This window comes from Phyllopteryx taeniolatus, chromosome 10 (assembly GCF_024500385.1).
Source record: "Phyllopteryx taeniolatus isolate TA_2022b chromosome 10, UOR_Ptae_1.2, whole genome shotgun sequence".
NCBI classification, from domain to species: domain Eukaryota; kingdom Metazoa; phylum Chordata; class Actinopteri; order Syngnathiformes; family Syngnathidae; genus Phyllopteryx; species Phyllopteryx taeniolatus.
In genome coordinates, this window is record NC_084511.1 from 13,366,924 (window position 1) to 13,386,390 (window position 19,467).

At 39.5% G+C, this 19,467-nt stretch overlaps 1 protein-coding gene and 1 long non-coding RNA gene across 8 annotated transcripts in view; one reads left to right on the forward strand and one right to left on the reverse strand.

Moving 5' to 3' along the window:
- Nucleotides 1-17,355, forward strand: part of reep2 (receptor accessory protein 2) — a 108,443-nt gene extending 91,088 nt beyond the window's left edge. For 3 of the 7 annotated variants that reach the window (XR_009790529.1, XR_009790534.1, XR_009790535.1), the window contains 2 exons: nucleotides 1,558-3,527; nucleotides 6,132-9,170. The gene's annotated coding sequence lies outside the window, so the exon portion shown is untranslated. Of the gene's footprint in view, nucleotides 1-1,557; nucleotides 3,528-6,131; nucleotides 9,171-17,034 lie in introns of those variants that run through there. The other 4 variants (XR_009790530.1, XR_009790532.1, XR_009790533.1 and 1 more) reach the window with 4 other exon arrangements.
- LOC133484919 (uncharacterized) lies at nucleotides 4,791-7,077 on the reverse strand. The gene is made up of 3 exons (XR_009790536.1): nucleotides 6,946-7,077; nucleotides 6,044-6,310; nucleotides 4,791-5,033 (listed from the first exon to the last, which is right to left on the reverse strand). It is a non-coding gene; the product is annotated as an uncharacterized LOC133484919 (long non-coding RNA).
- Nucleotides 17,356-19,467: the final 2,112 nt, after the last annotated feature.

Genomic DNA, 19,467 nt, shown 5'->3' on the forward strand with positions numbered 1-19,467 from the left:
ACATGTTCTAATAAAGTGCTTAACTTCAGAATAATTATTTGAAAAAAACTAACAAAATACAGATACTTCATGTTTTGATCATATGTGTTGAAGCAAAAACATGCATTGTAAAAATGCATTATACATAGAAGGGTTTTTCAGAATTTTTAGGTTAATTTGGGGGGTGCGTATTATACATGGGTGCGCATTATACGCGAGCAATTACGGTAAGTGGACCACAAGGATTCCAGAAGAAGCATTAGTTTGCTGAGTTACAGCCCAAAAAATTGCCGAGATGTACTTACCTTTGCCATATTTTCTGCATGTTTACAATCTGCGGCGCACATTTTGCCGCCGGCCCTGGTGTCGACGGCGGACTTGAGATAAGGTACATAACATGACGTTGCATTCAATGTTTACAACTCCTGGGGGAACGTTACTTTGCTATCGCTGTGACCACAAAAGTAGCTTAACTACTGAAAAGCTATTTGATGTTGTAAACATAATGTTACCAGCGGAGCGCAGCGCGAGACCTCTCGTGCTTGTTTTAGGAGATGAAAACCATAAAGCCTCATTCAACCGATTCCTAGCCTCGCGGTCCACAGCCCTACAACCGATGTATCTAAGGATTACTGGCGGATTTTGTATTGATCGTCTCGACTGGTACCGATACCGTCGTATCTCTCGCCTTTACAAACGGATATCCGGTTTATTGTTCCCAACCCTAATATATATGTGTGTGTGTATGAATATATATATATATATATATATATATATATGTATATATATATACATATATATATATATGTATGTATACACACACCTACACACACACACCCACACACCTGTGCAATCTAGTGTGTATGTGTGTGTCAGCTCAGACTCTTGTATATTGTACTGCAGTGATTCCCAACCTTTATTGACCAAGGCACATATTTTACCTTTGAAAACACCACCAAACAAAAATATCACGAAAAGTGGATACACACGTCGATTACATATTTTCAGTCATCTAATAAAAGGGCATTTATTTATGTCTGTCGCTATATGCCGCTGGCATTGATAGATAAAGATATATAAATTGTTGTAAATAAATAATATTCTGACCAATTCAGGGAAATTCCCAAGGCTCACCTGAAGAGCTCTCACGGAACACTAATGTGCCACTGCACCCTGGTTGGGAATCACTGCTGTACTGTATGTTCCTGCCCTCAAAGTGAAGGCAAACAGTGAAGTGAGTATATGTGCAAATGTATGTTCACATGCTGACAGGGACAGGCGCACATACAGGTCAAGAGTACCATCTACGCATGTTCAATACTTAATTAGCCACTGAATTATATATTTGTGGGCCACAAATAGATTGGAGGTTTGGCATACCTGAGATTTTTACTCACTCATCACTTATGAACAATGACAAAGGTGATAGTCAACCCAGTAAACTCAAAATATATCTTAGAGCTCAGTGGTGATATAAAAGATATATTTTTGAAAAATGTGTCCTAGGCAAAAACAATAGGTTCACATAACTGTCAGAGAATATGTCCAACTGTGTGTGTGTGTCCTTCTGTTTGGCAGTGCAGTGGCACAAACAACAGTAATGTGGTGAGAGTGGAAGACCAAACTAATGAACGAAAGAGTGGAGCACAGTTTGAACTGAGACCGAAGGCATCAAGCGGAGGCTTTCGAGGTGAGCTTTCACTCCACGAGGTAATTTTGTTATGTTTGAGCCACTGTTTGATTGCGTATATGACAGATGTATAGGTTTTTAAAAGTACAGTTACTGGGAGCGTGTGGATGCCTCTTCGGTGACTTTTCAGATGTATTGTTGAGTATATGTCCATTAAAATTAACCATTTTCTTTCCGTCCTCACAATGCCATACAATCCTTTCCATAGAAAATCACCGCAAAAAGCACATGTATGAAATTATTTGAGAAAGCTATATATCACTAAAATTATTGTTAGATTTAGTGTTGTAAACAAAACATGGCATCTCAATTGTTTTTTAAAACATTCTTGTATGAATTTCAAATTTTTGTTCACAAAAATGTTTGCAAATTTGAGTTGTACTTATTTATTTTATCTAAAAACCTTGATCTGCAATAGGTGAACTGAGATAGCGCGAGGGATTACTGTACATGCAAGTATTTAGAGTTGCCCGCCTTCAGTGTCGTACCACATCGTAACATGCTACGCAGCACTAATGTCTACTGGAAGAGATGGACTGTAACTAAGAGCAAGAAGAAGAAACAGAGAAGGTCCCCAAACCTCAAGCTCCAGTAATAGTCGTTCAAACTGAGCAGAGGAAGAACTGTATATGCCTGTGAGTATTGGTGCACGCTCTTTTTGCATGTGTTGGTTTATAAATACTGGAACGTCCGTGCTGTTTTTTCTGTTAGCTGTCTCTGGCATTTCGCATTACTTTGATTTACAAGTTTAATTTATTCCGTGACCACGCTCATAACTCAAACCACCTGTATCTCAAATCATATTTCACCACTGAAATGAACAGAAGTGCCATTAATCTGTTCCAGTCCTCTTGCTCCATCTGGTGTGTGCGCCTTGGCCACCAAGGGGAAGATTAATACGGGCATAGAGATACACAAGGAGAAGAGTTTTACAACTGACTCAGGAAGCTGCAATAATAGTAATATTATTACAATTTACATACATACAGCACCTTCAAAGAGGCCCCCCTCCAAATATAATTAGTCAGGGGGTATGAACGGAGTTTTGTGTTCAAATAGCAGTTCCTTAGATGGTTTTAACACCATGAATATCTATTCAAAGCCTGTCTGTGGCATTATACATAGCGTGTTAGCATTAAGTAAGCAGAAATTCCTAAGGTAAAGTTATGCAGTTATTTTAAATATGAATTATTATTAATATTATTAATAATTCTGTTTAGTTTGACAGTAAACTCCAACTGGTCGTGGCAGTAAACAACTTGAAGCTTTGTTTTTAAAGAATTGTTCACTATCTGCCAATCTGCTGAAGTAAATTGAATTTGCTGCACTATCTAGTGCTCTTACTTTGTCTCAAATTTTTGCTTGTAAGTCAAAACCAAAAAAGCAGTTGAGTGACAGCTTGCAGTGTTGAGAATTTTTTCTCAGCGAACTAGTTCAAAGTTCAATTCACCGTTCCAAAAATTAACCACTTCAGTTCGTAGTTCATAATTCAAATTTTTTAATTAAGTTCACCATTCCAAAAATGAACTAGTTCATAGTTCTTTTTTGTTTTTTCTCTCAATATGTTGCTGCTGCTTGTCCCCTTAAAACACTGGCATTTCATTTACCCATTGTTGCCTCCTATTCAGAATTGTGAGTAGCCAATTCAAGATCAACGAATCCATGGTTCGCAAGTGGAGGAAGCAGGAAAACGCCGGCATCATTGCTGAACAGCCCCCCCCCCGGCAACGAGACTGACTCCGACAATGACGAGAGGGAACCCAGCATGTTTGATGGAGAACTTGCCCAGCTGTTCATTTCGGATACAGAAGATGAGGACTTTGATGGATTTGTGGATGAGGATTGATCAACAAATAACGTGAGTACATTGTTAAATACTTCAATAAAATACAACCGAACTCAGTTTTGCTCTCGCTGCCTTTTTAAAAACATACGCTAGCATGCATGCTAGCGCATGTTTGAGCATGCTACCGTATGTTTTAAGCTAGCGTATGTTTTACCAACAAATGGACAGATGGATGGACGTTCTGCTTTCCTACACTTTGATTTAGAGGTCTTAACCATCATTGTGCTCCTCCACGGTGTTCTAGGTCGCCCCAAGATTGTCTTAGTTTTAATAGGCGCGACAGCATTCATGACATTGGAGATTTAACTAGTGAAATTATCCAAAAGTCCATCAACTTTCTCAGCATTCCCAGTTTGTGGCACAGCAATGGTCTCCATAAACTCTCATTTATGTACCTTTTCTTAATAGACATAGAGGTTGTCTGAACTTTTGGAAGAATCTGTGATTCAAAGAATACACAAAAGGGTCAGAAATAGCCTTATCCTTAATGTCAATTAATAAAATTTCAACATCCTTAGAGATGACCAGGTCTAAGATGTGACCTTGAGTGTGGGTTGGACTCTTAATGTTGAGCAAGGTCAAATGTGTCTAGTATAGCAGAGAGTTCTTTCGATGTTTTTTCCATGTTATTGTCAACATGAATGTTAAAGTCTCCCGTCAGGAAGCTGTAAATCCACTGGCAAATGGCAGGCGAGGTGTCTAGGTGTGTTTTAAGAAGGTTAAATGTGTTTAAAGCCTGTGGGAGGGGTAAAGCTATCCAAAACAAGTTTTGATATGGTCTCTGTCTGTACATTTGTAGGTGACAAAGAACCACTTTTCTTTTTTTGTTCAGATTTTCCACCAGTGCTTTCATTGCCATCAATCGCTCTGTCTGTTGGTCTCACGCCTCTTATTTCATGTCCAATGTGGGCTGGTCAGATCAATGGTCTACAAACATGCAGAGACACACACAGACACAAGTATGGGACAGAAATGATTCATGCTTTTAACAATCAAGTGTTTCTCTATGGGAGGACAAATGTACTTCTTTCAGTGGTTTGACAGATCCCCTTGGTTATGACGGACAGGTGGCAAGAAAATATAAGAAAATGTCACTTGTATCTCACAGAGTGCTCTCAGTGCTGTTGTGTGAATGCTGAGAGTGTTAATCATTCACACGGATGTTGACAAAAATTACATTAATTATAGAGTCGTGTGGTAACATTGCTTTTATTATTCATATTCAAACTAAGTCAAAGTCTGTTTAAAGTAAGATGGAATCTCCAACCTCAAACACGTCATTCATAATCCATTCCTTCAATATGATATCCAAACATTAAAACTGTTGCCATCAATAAAACCTTTAAATATTTACGGGCAGCATTTTAACATTCCTTTATAAAAACTGTTATGCAAGTGTTTAGTAGTACGCTTCACAAATGCAAACAGTTCAAATGACAAATGCGTAATGCAAAGGTGAGTCATGTCGCAGATGTACCTCTCGCATCTCACTTTTGGAGATTCTTAATTGTCACACACCTGTAAAAAAATAAAAATAAAAATCATGTTAACCACTGTTAATAGTAAAATTTAAAAATAATACAATTGTCAATAAAACCTTATCTTTCGTACAAAGTTATAATGAGACTGAATGTGAGTCTGCTTACTTTCGTTATGTTCTTTACAAACTGGTCCTTAGTGAGGCCATAGATAAAGCAAATGGCAATCTTTAAATCAAGCGGAATTGAGATCTTGTGAGAAACATCAAGCTTGATGGTGATTCAGAGAAAAGCATTGTGTGCTGCTTTAGATGCATATTCTTACTGTCAATTTTTATTAAATTCAAATTGTATGACATTAGGGGTGTTCGATATTTTGTGTGAAGGTCAAATGTAAAATCATGGAAAGAAAAGTTGTACTCCCTTGGAAGATCATAACAATTACAAAGCATGGATTGTGTTCAGAATTCTTCACTTATACCCTACTCCCTAATCAGTCTATGGATTTTTATATTGTGGACTACTGTATTTCGTGCATTCATTCATTGTTTTCATTCATTCATTCAATAATTCATTCATTCATCTTCCATACCGCTTAACCTCACTAATGAGTCAAATACAAATATTTTTCAAACACACTCAACAACAACACTCAGTTAATTACGTTGCTGCTGTTGCATAATTTCAGCGACCAGATCGTCAGCTGGTTCACCTTCCATTTAGCAAATTCCTTCATTCATTCATGTTCCATACCGTTTATTCTCAGAAGGATCGTGGGCCTGCTGGCACCTATCCCAGCTGACTCTGGGGGAGATGCAGGGTACACCCTGGACTGGTCGCCAGCCAATCGCAGGTTGAGCAAATTAAGAACTGTTTTAAAATTAGCGTCTTTTACAAAATTAATACAAACAAAACACTTTATGGCCATCTGTCCTGTGATGTGTTGCTCTACTTATATTCGAGATATTTTCACATGACAACTCATGTATCCGTGTCATGAAAATGTAACTTTTTTTACTGGTGTCTTGAGAAACGAGTGACACGACTTACGAGTTCTTTGAGATACGACCTGTCCATTGACCAAGTTCTTGCTTTGACTAGCGAGTACAAACTTGAGATACGACTGCTGTTTCGACAGACAATGGAGCGGAGTTGTGGTGCGGCAGACACAACCTGGAGCTGAGCACGCTCAAGACTGTAGAGATGATTTTGGACTTCAGGAGGCATCCTTCGCCACAGCTGCCCCTCACGCTGTCCAACTGCCCTGTGCCAACTGTTGAGATCTTCAAGGTCCTGGGAATTTCAGTCTCTCACGACCTGAAGTGGGAGATCAACATCAACTCCATCCTCAATAAGGCCCAGAAGAGGACGTACTTCCTTTAAAAAAAAAAAAAAAAAAAAAAAAAAAAAACAGAACTAGTGTGGCAGAGACAGCGAGCGAACGAGACGTGTCTGATACTTTTGTCTTGATTACACTTCATATAAGCATATAATATCGTTACAGTTTCTTCTATTATGTTTTTTTGGGACTATATTTTACCATTTATTGCTGCCTGCACTAAAAAACGTTTAAAAAAATTCGGGAACGGATAATTGCATTTCCATTCATTTTAATGAGGAAATGTTTTGAGATACGAGTGTTCGAGATAAGAGCACGGTGATGAAGCGAATTAAACTCGTATCTCAAGGCACCACTGTATTTATTTTTATAAGGCATAATATGGCAGATAGGGAGGGAGCGCTTCCGAACTGGGATATCTGCTGCCGTCAGCCACTAGGTGGCATATTTACACAATATCTGGGGATTTCTGTGATTATATTGCACGCAGTAAGACCATTTCTTCATTTCGATTCTTAAAGGAATTTGATACACACTGAGATCTTCACTTGCTGTTTTAAACCAACAATACAGAGGTAAAAAAAAGAACCATATTACGACTTTTTAGCCTTACCGACGTCCCCTGGCCTTCGCTGGGCACTCACAGTTACTCAGTGCAGGACTCTGGTCCATTAGGCAGCATCTCACTCCAAGCGTGACCGATTCTTCTTCTCTCACACACTCGCTGCTCTCTGGCGAAGTCAGCGGACAGACGAGCCGAGGAATTATTTCCTTACGCTTCTGTCGTTTAAATCAGGTTGGATGAGTGTCACTGCCCGACACCCCTAACCCCCCCCAACCCTGAAATCTGATTCTGTCCACTCATGCCCTTATCGTCTCAATTGTCCTCTGGCTCCAAATCTTCCCCCAAACCGTGTCACTATGCTTTCATCGTACTTTTCTTATGATTGAATTAAGCCCTCTGGTGTGGCTCACCGTTAGACTCTCGATCTCCCCTCAGTGATGCTCAGGCCACTCTCTCAGCTATTACACTCGGTGCTCACTCGCCCCGTCAGCCTGGATCACAATAGAAAAAGACAATCTCCTTCCTCATGGCAACATACATAATATGTGTGTTTGTACTGTGATGGAGCGACATTTGGCTCCTGGGGCTTTTTCGCTATTATCTGAGATGCTGATTGGCCTTAAGTTTGTTGGGATTTGTTGAGAGAATTCTTCCCATAGGAAATAATGTAAATAGTAATAATTGGTTCCAAATGTATTTAACAACTGTGCAGGAAATGGGTTAACCCTCCTCTTACCTTCAAGGCGTTGTCACACCTCACTTGTGCAACTGTGAAAACGCCACAGGGCAGCGCGCAAGGATGACAGCACCCCTGTGCATCCTTGGCCATATTTGGAAGTGCTGACGAAGCAGCCTACCAGGAAGTAACAGGGAGGCTTTTCCCGCTAATAGACGAGAAGTAGACCACACCTCGGCAATATGTACCGTATTTTCACATCTAAAAGGCGCACTTAAAGTCTTACATTTTCTCCAAAATGGACGGGGCACCTGATAATGCGGTGCGCCTTATGTGTGACTTTGATGAGCGCTCCGCTTGACTGACTGGGAGCATTTCTTGCCGACATGCTGCTTATATAGAGGAAAGGCGAACGTGACTGAGGACAGCATGCGGACGTAAAGGGGGAAGGGTGCGCGTCAAGGAGGACGCTAAAGGCACGCCCCCAGTTGGTATATAGCGCCGGGGTGGGCATTGTGCAAAACAATATCAGTTTGGCTAAGGACCCCCGAAAATGGCACCTATGAAGAGACGCACTTACGAAGCACAGTTTAAACTGCAAGCTATCAGTTACGCGGAGGAACATTGGAATCGAGCAGCCGCATGAGAATTCAAGATCAACGAATCCAGGGTTCGCAAGTGGAGGAAGCAGGAAAACGAGCTTCGCCAAGTCAAGAAGACGAAGCGCTGGGCATATGTGAATGGATTGTGGATGCCTGGGCTAAGGTATCTGCTTTGACTGTTGTCCGAGCTTTCGCGAAAGCTGAACAGCCCCCCGGCAACGAGACTGACTCCGACAATGACGAGAGGAAACCCGGCGTGTTTGATGGAGAACTTGCCCAGCTGTTCATTTCGGATACAGAAGATGAGGACTTTGATGGATTTGTGGATGAGGATTGATCAAAAATAACGTGAGCACATTGTTAAATACTTGAATAAAGTACAACCGAACTCAGTTTTGTTCCCGCTGCCTTTTTAAAAACATATGCTACCGTATGTTTTACCATGCCTGCGCCCAATAATACGGTCCGGTGCGCCTTATGTATGTGTTAAATACAGAAATAGACCCCGTAACTGAGACTGCGCCTTTTAATATGGTGCACCTTATGGTCGTGAAAATACGGTATATTTAACTCAGGTGCTGTACATTTCTTCTGATGATCCTTGAGATGGTACTAAACCAAAATCTCTGCTGGATTTAAGGTTCCTAAAAGCACAGTGGCCTCCATAATCCTGAAATGGTAGACATTTGGGACGACCGGAACCCTTCCTAGAGCTGGCCATCCGGCCAAACTGAGCAATCCCCACTGTAAATGATGTGAGGCTGTGGATTCTCACTGCAGATGCAATTGCGTAGAATACCTTTCTATTAACAAAAAAAATAATAATCCAGGTTGATACATCAAAAACTTTATAAAAAAAACCCCAAAACAAATAAACCCACGCTGAAAACATAGGTAGAGGTAATTATTCTCTTCATTTCCTTCCAAGAAGTTTGTGCTTTTTGAAACATGAAAGTTCCAAAACACAAAATAAACTCAATAAAAAATAAAATCTCTGTCTTGTCTTCCCATTGTGTATATGCTGCATCCAAAGCAGTACGCAGCTGTAAATTCATCCACATAGATAATGTGTGCTACAAAGGCAGAGGTCGTCCAAACAGGCAGATGAGAGCCGTGTTGTCGTAATTAGTCCTGACGGTGTCCTCAGACAACATGAATAAAGAACGACCTGCAGGACTCATGCATATTCCTACAGTGAAAAGAGTGTCTGCAAAAGACGAGCGGCTCACGCTTCAGACATGTAATTAATGCACAGATTAAAGTGATGATAGTGCAGGGAGTTGCAGGTGGGCGAGCGGCGGAGTGTGCATGTCTGGTATGTAGGCGCAAAATAAATAAATACAAATCCGATGATTGGGCATGTCATGTTTGTAGATGAAGCGTCAATGTCATATATTACCCATTAAGTCGAACTCTTTTTGAGACCTTCTTTGAATCAGTCGGTATTCATCACAATTTATCAGGTTGACCAGAGATGGCCCTTGAGTGACTAACCTAAACTGTGTTCTCTTCCTCACAACTGTGGCACTCAGAGTAGTCATATATAGGTTTCCAGGCCACCAGTCAGGACCTGCAGTATGTCCAAAGAGCGTGGACAGACATGGACCGAGGGAACAAGAAACATCAGCTCTGATTTGACCTGCCATAAGGAGTCAGATAGTAAAAATCATAATCACACATTCTATCAAACCTTTCTCTGAAATTTGGGAGCTGTGTGCCTGATTTAACATTTTTCCTCAGATGAAACAAACTGTATTTCTGGGAACTGCAGTTTCCCCCCAGGAAAATAATTAATTTGCTTTTCCCCTGGGTCACTACACCAAGTAAGCGCCATTAATGTAAAGAGAGAAATTAGAGGCTTTCATGAAATAAAAAAGTAAACTCAGTGGGCCGGCTAAGAGAGAACGCTGCCATTAGTTTTTGAGTATGTTTGTGTGTATGCACCTTCTGGGGTCCACACCCATGACAACAGAAAAGTAGAAACTCAGACATTCTCTTCCTCAGTATTTAGTGTTTTGAGCGGTATGATCATTCTAATCAGCTAATTAATAGTCATATTGTATGATGTCACACAAATCAATAAGCCAAAAAAGGAATTTGGCAAATGGACTGATGGAACTGAGGCTACTCCTCAAAAAGTGCTTTTACAGCCCAACAGGGGGCACTGCTTCATGACTTCATGGTGTTACATCCATCCATCCATCCATTTTCTAAACCGCTTATCCTCACTAGGATCGCGGGCGTGCTGGAGCCTATCCCAGCTAACTTTGGGCAAGAGGCGGGGTAGACCCTGAACTCGTCGCCAGCCAATCGCAGGGCACACTGAAACAAATAACCACTTGCACCTTTGGGCAATTTAGAGTATTCAATGAACTTACCATGCGTGTTTTTGGAATGTGGGAGGAAAACCCACACAGGCACGGGGGGGAACATGCAAACTCCACATAGGTGGGCGAGGCCAGGATTTGAACCCTGGTCCTCAGAACTGTGAGGCAGATGTGCTAACCAGTCATCCATTCTCTTCTGCTGTTTATCACATGTCCACACAGACCACAACATTAAATACGCTGAAACTTGAATGAGATCCAATGCAAGCGTGGTTGTGTAGACCTAGACTGTTTTACTGAGGTTTGTTCCTAATATTTTGGTGACTTTATTCAGCTACATGAAAGGGGCAAAATATTAGTATGAGTGTAACCTAATGCAGTTCAAACTAATAAGTCAGGTGTCACACTAATAAGTCAGGTGTCATTAGACTGTTGTAGCGAAAGTTGTGTCCTTTGAGTCATTGCCTCGACTCACTCGGCTCACACAGTCACTGTAATTGATTTTTTTCCTCGGTATCAGCATGTTTTTTTTTTTTTGTGGGGGTTTAATCATCACAACTGCTTAATCTTAGAGAATAAGAAGAGGGGACTCCTCCAGTCTCATAGCAAATAACCATTCATACAGTATTTGGTGAATTTTTCACAGTGCACAGCCAGTCAGTATGTGTCTGGAGATCATGCGTGTCATGCAGTTTTGATAAGATAAGGTGCATGGGGGGCAGACTCAGGTTCACCGGGTCAGATCCAGTCATTATGAAGTAGAACGAGCCAAGCAGAAGTGACAGCAGCTCATCAAAACTGATCACAGTTTCAGACTGACATCTTCAGGCAATTACTCAATCAAGCTTATTCGTGCTCAGAGGATACAAATCAGTACTTATTATCTTAAATCAACCAATATTTCAATTTTGATAACCCTTCATATTAACGTCCCAAATCTAAATATGCAATAGCTAAATTATAGAGAGAAGTAGAGAACACATCATTTTCATTAACATCATTTATAAAATGTAAGATAAGAGCGTTTCAGTAGTGTGTTTTACTCGTGTATGAGTGTGTTTCAGTCGTTCGTATGAGAGCTTTTTATTACTGTGTTTGGGAGCGTTTCACTCGTGTTTATGAGAGCATTTCACAAGTGTTTATGAGTGAAAACATTTCAGTATTGTGTATGAGAACCTTTCAGTCATAAGAATGAGAGTGTTTCAATAATAAGCGTGAGAGGCAATCCTGTATTATGCCCCTAATGGCCCCTTGTTAACAGCTGCACATTGTGTCAAAACATTATGTTCCCATAGCTTTGCTAACATTTTGAACTGATTAAAAAACAAATTCACAGTGAGCTAATCCCTAAAAACTGAAAAAAGTACACCTTCTCGTATGTGTCTTTCAAAATAGATGCAGAATTTTTGAATGCCAGACGCTGGTGGTTTTTAAGCTGGTACAAGACACAACGCATTTGTCACAAATCATTCTGCGAGCTGACAACATTAAACAATTCTCTTGAATAGGGCCATGAATGGGGAATATCTTGCTTCTCAGAATCTTATGCCGTCGTCATTAACGCTCCCTGGTTCACGTTTCTCCATTTTGGTACTGTCTGTTTTTACTGCCTTCAAAGACCCCGACATCTCAGTCGATCAAGATCTCATCTGCTGTTAACTTTACCTCTCTGTATTGGTCTTTTTTTTAATGTCAAATCATCATCCGCAGTGGTTGAAAAATAAGTAATAAGCTTACTTTGAGAAAGTAAGGAATAGAAAGTACCCAAATCAGGAAAATAAATACCGGGACTCAATTATAATACTGATACCTGAAAAATCTCACAGCAACGTATTTCCACCCACTGTGGGATAGGCGCTAGCTCACCCATGTCCCTAATGAGCAAATGGATGGACGGAAAAAAATGATAGGTGCCAACAGCATTGCTTGTCTATCCATCTCTCCCTCTCCCCAAAACAACAACAACAACAACAACAACACACTTGTAAAGAGGAATGTCTTCAAATTCAGGTCATATGATGCAGATAAGGACGTCGCAATGTTGCTTTGGCCTCTGTGAGAAGGAGCTGAGGAGCATCAGCCCATGTCTTAGAGGAGTGCCTTCACTTTTTCACTTATCTGATGCGCCACTTCCTAGCGGAAAGGGTGAGCGAAGCGAGACAAGTCAAAGGAGGCTGTCACCTCCCACTTCAAAACATTTCACTATGCAAAACAGCCCAAATATGTTATGTGACTTTGTTTGAACATCTCTCAAGCATTTCAGGCTCACTTAAACTTGGTTACACTTCTCACATAAACAAATCAGGTATCATGCCATCAAAGAGTGATTGCTAATGAAACCCTACAAAAACTTGACCCAACATTTTATTGGCTGCTGCTTTTGACAGTAAAAATAATTTTGATGCTTACTGGAGAGCTACGGGGAAAGAATGTGTCATAAGCATGCGGCGCAAACAAGCACACGCACATGGTTCTCATATTGTGGAGGACAGCTGGAGGGGAAAATAGATCATGGAATTGCGCCAATAAACGTCCGCCGCTGCCTACACCTGAACGTTTGTGTGCATGGCTGCTGACAATAAGAAGTCATTATGGACATATACAGTACATACACGCCGGACAAAATAAAACAGGTACACAAAACATAATGCTCAGTTTTGATTGATTGGCACTGTTGGGGTGGTATTGTTATTAATTTAACAATATGGTATTGTGGATGCACTTTCACCATTCATAAGGCACACTTTGAAATACTTGGACACAAATTGGAACATTATGATAATGATGATGGTGATGATGATGATTATTATCATCATCACATCAATTATTATCATTATTAATAATAGAAGTATTAATACTGTAATACTACTGTACTGCTACTATTACTACTACTACAAATAATAATAGTATCGCCAATATAATCATCATCAATATCAATTATTATCATTATTAACTTGTAATATTAATACTATAATACTACTACTAACACTATTACTACTAGTATGAATGCTGTAATTCTACTTCTACTACGACTGCTACTACTATTACTCCTCCTCCTCCTACTAATAATAATATCATCAATATAATGATCATCAATATCAATTATTATCATTATTAACAATTGTAGTATTAATACTGTAATACTGTTACTACTAAATAATAATACTAATAATATCAATATAATCATAAATATCAATTATTATCATTATTGAAATTAGTAGTATGAATACTGTAATACTACTTCTACTACTACTACTGCTAATATTATTACTGCTACTGCTACTAAATACTGCTAATGCTACTACTATTACCACTACTACTAATAATAATATCATCAATATAATCATCATCAATATCAAATATTATCATTATTAACAATAATAGTATTAATACTGTAATACTACTACTAAATAATAATAATAGTAATAGTAATAAAATCATCAATATAATAATCATCAATGTTAATTATTATTATTAAAATTAGTAGTATGAATACTGTAATACTACTACTAAATAATAATATCAATATAATCAGCATCAATATAAATTATTATCATTAAAATTAGTAGTATGAATGCTGTACTACTACTACTACTACTGCTGCTACTATTACTACTACTACTACTAATAATAATATAATTACTATAATCTTCATCAATATCAATTATCATTATAAATTTTAGTATGAATATTGTAATACTGCTACTACTATTACTCCTACTACTACTACTACTAATTATAATAATAGTATCATCAATATAATCATCATCAATATCAATTATTGTCATTAACATTTGTAGTATGAATGCTGTAATTCTACTACTAATACTACAACTACTACTGCTACTACTATTACTCTTACTACTACTACTAATAATAATAATAATATCATCAATATAATCTTCATCAATATCAATTATTATCATTATTAATATTAGTATGAATATTGTAATACTACTACTGCTGCTACTACTGCTACTACTACTACTACTAATAATAATAATAACAATAATAGTATCATCAATACTGTAATGCTACTATTACATGTACTACTACTATTCTACGACTACTACTACTATGACCTGACTTTCAACAGTCATGTCAAATCAATTACTTAAACTGCCTTCTACCATCTGAAGAACATATCCAGAGTGAAGGCTTGCATGTGCCAAACAGACCAGAAGAAGCTCATCCATGCTTTTATCTCAAGTAGACTTGACTATTGTAATGGTCTTCTGCATTAAACAGCTGCAGGTCATTCAGAATGCTGCAGCTCGGGTTCTGACCAGAACAAAGAGGTCAGAGCATATTACTCCAATTCTGAAGTCTTTACACTGGCACCCATTCAGCTTTAGAATATATTTTAAAGTTCTGCTACTGGTCTATAAATAACTAAATGGTTTAGGTCCTGAATACATGAAAGAAATGCAAATGGGCGATAAACCCAGTAGGGCTCTGAGATCGACAGACTCGGGTCAAATAGTGGAGCAAACATGGTGAAGCAACATTTAGCTATTATGCTGCATACAAATGGAATAAGTTGTCAACAGAAGTGACGTCAGCCCCAAGTGTGAATGTTTTTAAGTCCAATTTAAAAACTCTTATTTTTTCTCATGCTTTTTACAGCATTTCAACTTTTAAATGATCTTTCTTGCACTGTACACTGTTTTAATTATATTTTTATTTGTTATCTTTCTTTTAATTGTTTATAAGCTGTTTTTCCCATCATTTTAAAATGTATTTAATCGTCTGAAGCACATTGGAGTACCTAATGTATGAAATGCGCTATATAAATAAGTTTGCTTGCTTTGCTTAATACTACTACTGCTAGTATCATCCAAATAATCCTCATTATCTTCATAATGTTTTTCAAATTGCAGGCACATGCCGTAGTGTATACTGTGCATACAAAAAACACACACACTCAACTCACACCAATGGACAATTTCAACTTCAATGAACCTATGTATCAACCTGAATATGAACCTATATATGAATGTGGGAGAAAAGTACTTAATAATTGTGAATGTGAGTGTGAATGGTTGTTCGTGTGTCCTGTGATTGGCTGGCGACCCATCCAGGGTCTTCTCTGCCTCTCACCCAAAGTCAGCTGAGATAGGCTCCAACACATCCGCGAACCTTGTGACAATTTACACTATAGCAAATGAATAAATTATTATTATTATTATTATTATATTTGTGAAGTGTAGTGCATTGGAAACTACATGCACCATAGTAATCTTTGTGAAATGAATCCAGCATCTGTCAAAATTGAAAATCATTGTAAATGCGTACTATTTTGATAGAGCTCTGTTAATGGCTCTCATAAGACTCTGTTCTGTAATGAAGTGTATTGAGACACTTGCACAATTGCACATGCAGTACATATGAAGTCCTGCAGTGTCGTACATACACACAGTATGATTTCACTGAACTTTTCAACAGGGATTATACAATTTAGAATTCACTAAACCCTGTAATAAAGACATGCACACACTCACGTATACACACAAGTACACACATCTACACACACACGCACTAATTACAAAAAAAAGGTGTTTTTTTGAAATATTCCCTCAGCCAATAAGCGAGATGAAGAGATGTTGAGATGATGACAGTATATGTTATTCTCCCTGCACGTGTGTCTGCGTGTGTGTGTGTGTGTGTGTTTGTGCCTGCTCGTGCATATACGTGCGTGTTGGAGCTGAAGGGGGCTAGACGATGCTTTCTGAAGCGGCCCAGGCAGGCATCAGCACTCAATCATGGCAGATCTGCCAGACGACACCAGCAGAGAAAACACATTACTCGTGTCGCCTCGTCTTCGTCTGTTAGCTTCTCTCTATTATATTTAGGGCTGCCTTGCCTCAGGGTCAGGTGACAATCTGCATTCTGTCGACAAGTTTTCGCAAAAGTGTCTGGAGTCCTACCCCTCACCACCACCACCCACCCCCATTTATTTATTTATTTATCTATCTGCATTTTGTTTCTCAGCATTCCTTCCCTCTGTGTTAAAAAGAGTTGTTGATAGTTTTTAATCCTTTTTTTTTCCAGGAGACTGCTGGCACGGTGTCAGAAAGAAACTAACAGAGAGCACAATGGCACGCTGAACAAAAGATGAATACTCTCAGACAGGAGGCAGGGAATACAGGCAACGATGCCATTTGAAGTGGCTGTCTAAGTTTTAGTGAGAAATGAGTTCTTTATAGCGGCAAATAAATATATAAATGAAACACTTAAAGACATTATCAGAGACTTTTTATTGAGCTTTGTTTCTTGTCTGCTGGATGAGCTGGGAAACAGAAGGGAAGTAAACACATCTGCATATCTGAGTCATTGGCTCCGAGGGAGCTGTTATGGGATGTCTCTGCAAATCTCTTCTCTGCGTTGCTTTCAGCCCACCAGCTACAGCATCACCCCTCTATACCGCTGATGCCGTCTCCAATATTTCAGTCGCTAATGTTATATTGGAGGCTGGCAAATCTGATTTCAGGTACCCCGATTTTTAATTTCACTTTCGTTTATCTTTCCTCAGGTCCCGGCACCTGTGCCAGCAAGGTGGGCTTACGTGTCGGAGCTATTTAGCGGCGGGTTGACGCTAAGTTGGCACAAGTGTCAACATAGTGAGCCAGGACCGGTCAAGCCCTCTGTCCCCACGCTCGCCATCACCTGGACAACCAAGCGTGCCATCCCTGCAGCCACATCTGAGGATTAAGAGGACTGGCAGCACCTGGCAACAAGTACTTGAATAGGAACAGTCGGGTTTCATGGCTTATGCATTCACATCATGCACACAAAAATGGAAATGCTTGATTCGTACTCAAATGTTTGAAAATTAAAGTACGACTTTTTTTTTCTTCTTCTCCAGGGGTCTCGCTATTGTCGTGAACACTGGTTGATATCTAAAAAAAAATAAATAAAAATGCCCATAGGAAATAATATCCTGTTCAGGTTCACAGTCATGGCTTGAGTCTTTTCACCAATCAATCATGGGGCTCTTGAGAATGGGGTATTGATAATAAGATAAATGTTCAACAAATGCCTGTTACACCACCATGCCTTTGTACTATTATTAACCATCATGAAGTTTATTAACCGTAAAGGCAATGTAACATTTTAACTTTTGTAACTGTCATACAAGTGTTTAAATAAGTAGCAAGTTTAGTGGTGTTTAAATTAAACAAAAGCAATTCAAGGCTTAATCTTAACTGTAATGATTAAGATAGTATACAAATTTGAATCAGGTCACACACGCCTCATGCGTCCTCATTCTTTACAATTGTTTTGTGTAAAAATGTAAAAGAATACTTCCCATGCGCTCACCACCTGCATACCATAACTGTTGTTTGTGCCTATTCACCAAACAGCGGTTCAGCGTACCCACCCTTTTTGGAGTCCTTGGAAGGGGTGCTGGAGAGCGCTCCCACTGGGGACTCCATTGTTCTGCTGGGGGACTTCAATACTCAAATGGGCAATGACAGTGAGACCTGGAAGAGCGTGATTGGGAGGAACGGCCCCCCCGATCAGAACCCAAGCGGCGTTCTGTTATTGGACTTCTGTGCTCATCATGGATTGTCCATAACGAACACCATGTTCAAGCATAAGGGTGTCCACACGTGCACTTGGCACCAGGACACCCTAGGTCGCAGTTTTGGTTGTTTGTTTGTATGTGCCCTGCGATAGGCTGGTAACCAGTTCAGGGTATACCTGCCCGAAGATAGGTGGGATTGGCTCCAGCACTCTCGTGACCCGTGTGAGGAGAAGCGGCTCAGAGAATGGATGGATGTTCTAGTAAGTTTTTCCTGACACTTGTTTTGCTAACACGGACTGCTTTTTGGAACTGTTAATAATTCCCTCCAACTGAAAAAAAAGAAAAAAAAGCAGCCCCAAAGGATGATGCTGCCATCATCATGCTTCACTGTGGGTTTGGTGTTCTTTTGGTGATGAACAGTGTTGTATTTGCACCAAATACACCTTTATGACCAAAATGTTTAACCATGGTTTCTTTTGACTGTTACACATTTTGTATATGTGTTTGTGAAAATTTGAGATGAGAATATTAGGATAATTATTTATCCTGACAAAATAATAATTTCTTCTTGTAATGATGCTCTATTTTTCTAAAAAATGGGCATCTTCCATCGACTTCTGCTTATCTGACGTCGGGTCGAGGGGGCAGCAGCTAGGGAAGCCCAGACTTCCATCTCCTCAGCCATTTTTCCAACTCTTCCAGGGGGGATCCCAAGGCCATCCTGGAGACATAGTTTCAATAGGCACTCCAAAATACCAAGTGAATTGCCTACAAATAAATAAATAAATAAAATAAAAATAGGCATCTTTTTTCGGCAATTCATTTCGGGCTGCACATTATGTATCATTGATGTTGGGATTATGAGCGGCTCTTGGAAAAACGTCTTCCCTGTAAAGGGTCCCCGGAGAGGGCCAAAGTAATTTTTTTTCTACAGGACCCCAAAGCCCTGGTAGCAACCTTGTATGCATAGTTGCCATGGTGACGACTGAGAACTAATTCTCCATGACAGTGTACCATCGATAACAAAACTATCAAAACACTTTTTTAAAAGTGATTTCATCCAGCCTTGGAAACCTCTCTCTTTTCCAGTTTGTCGCCTTTTTTTTTTTTTTTCCATCTCTGATCAGTAAGTCTGGTCTTTCATTATGGCTGTCACCCTCAGGACCAGGCTCATACAACAGTTATAATGAGTTATAATATAACTATTCACTCTGTTTACAAAGGAACGACTCAAGGATGAACTCTGACTCTCTCTTTGCATCTAACATTAGGTGCGTGCGCACACACACACACACACACACATGCACAAGCACACACAGGTTCTCTTCTTTATGACTTCCACTCTGTACATATGTCCCGTGTGTGCAATGGGTCACCACGGTAACCTTGTCTTTCCGGAGCAAATGGCTAGAGTGTTGTGATTTGAACTGAGACAAA